The sequence below is a fragment of the Amblyraja radiata genome, chromosome 8 (genome assembly GCF_010909765.2).
Source record: "Amblyraja radiata isolate CabotCenter1 chromosome 8, sAmbRad1.1.pri, whole genome shotgun sequence".
Lineage (NCBI taxonomy): Eukaryota > Metazoa > Chordata > Chondrichthyes > Rajiformes > Rajidae > Amblyraja > Amblyraja radiata.
The window spans coordinates 3,019,984-3,021,664 of NC_045963.1; the positions used below are offsets into that span (position 1 = coordinate 3,019,984).

At 40.6% G+C, this 1,681-nt stretch overlaps 1 non-coding gene across 1 annotated transcript; it reads left to right on the forward strand.

Moving 5' to 3' along the window:
- The first annotated feature begins 306 nt into the window (after positions 1–306).
- On the forward strand, positions 307–498 carry LOC116976555. Its single transcript, XR_004412973.1, has one exon. It is a non-coding gene; the product is annotated as a U2 spliceosomal RNA (small nuclear RNA).
- Positions 499–1,681: the final 1,183 nt, after the last annotated feature.

A 1,681-nucleotide genomic window follows, 5' to 3' on the forward strand; every position in this document is an offset into this window, starting at 1 on the left:
TCGCACCATCGTTGATAAACCACTTGAGTATTTCACCAGGTATACCCATTCATGGGATTTGTAACTACTACCATGGATCCAAGGATACTTTATGGTAGACATCGACCTTGAAGATGCACACTATTCAGTACCTTCTCATATAAGTTTCGGATATACCGCAATTACCTGGATGGAGTAACCATGATGAGCGTTGCGGCATTTAAGTCAAAGTTATCCAGAATCAACTAGCCCTGACACTTAGAAACATTCCGTCATGGCATGTCTATATATTAACGACAAACTATCCTTGGATACAGCTTTAGCTGCATCGCTTCTCGGCCTTTTGGCTAAGATCAAGTGTAGTATCTGTTCTTATCAGTTTAATAATCTGATACGTCCCTTATCTAGGGACCATATATTAAATTGAATTTTGGAACAGGGAGATGGAATAGGGGCTTGCTCCGTCCACTCCACGCATCGACCCAGTATTGCAGTGCCTCTGGCAACGGTGCACAAAATATATATCCAGATATTTACGTTGACCATCCACAACGTTGTTATCTGGTATTCATTAAGACTATCAGTCATGGTGCATTAACCACCAATCAACTACGTGGCAAAGTAATTGGGATATAGCAGCATTACCAGCTACTGAACTTTGTACCTTTCCTATGAGCTGAGATACTAGTATTCAAAACTATCTCCATACCTGTAATATGGGGGCAAATGGATTAATCTGTAGTGTTATCATGGAATTTATCGGCAGGAAGGATTATGGTTGTACACTTCCACCTGTTTTGAGTAACATCTTATGTGTCCTGATGTGTTACTGAGCTTGTAATACTTAATGCCAATATGAATTGACTTAAACATGTTATATATTAACTTACTTAATTCTAGTGAAGCATTTGCTCAGTAATCCACCAAATTTGCATGTTCGTTTATAAGATAACAACATCAGTGGTGGCATATACCAAACCACTTGGGCGGAGAACATCGATATTAGGGGACAATTTATTAACAATTGGAAACCGTATGTCGTCAAACATGTTTGACCATCAGTAACTCACCTATCAGGTGAGCTAAATACTGTAAACATACATTTAAACCAAAAATATTTGCTGAAATCACTAAGCAATATGGACACCAGATATCGATTCCTTATATCCAATTAAATCACCACGTACTAACTTACGTCACATGAAACCAATCTCAAGGCAGCGGCAATGGAGACATTCCCGCGTATTGAGGGGTGGGGGGAACCTAATCTCTATGTTTTCCTTTCCTTCTACCTCTTCAATAGGTACTACGGCTTCATCAGTCGGGTACTACGCAAATTACAGTGGACCAAGTCCACAAGCATGGTTCCCAGTGATCCTCGACATGGTCATTAAAAGAATTGCAGAATTGGGAAGACCATTGCTGTGCTTGGATCAGGAGCACTATCAACCTGATGACAGCATTCCGTCGCATATCCTAGGGAACATACCTGAGGAGCATCAAGAAATGGTACACTGTTTCCAAAACAGGAATTACACATTCAACTATAACAAAAAACTGTACTGGAGCTCCTGGCAGGTCTTCACCACAATGAAGGACATGTTCTGTTAGCCTACTCAACTTGGGTACCGCTCACTGGTGATCAGATACAGGAGAGGTATATCAATCCATTCCCCAGAAATAGGTACACCCAAATTGGGAT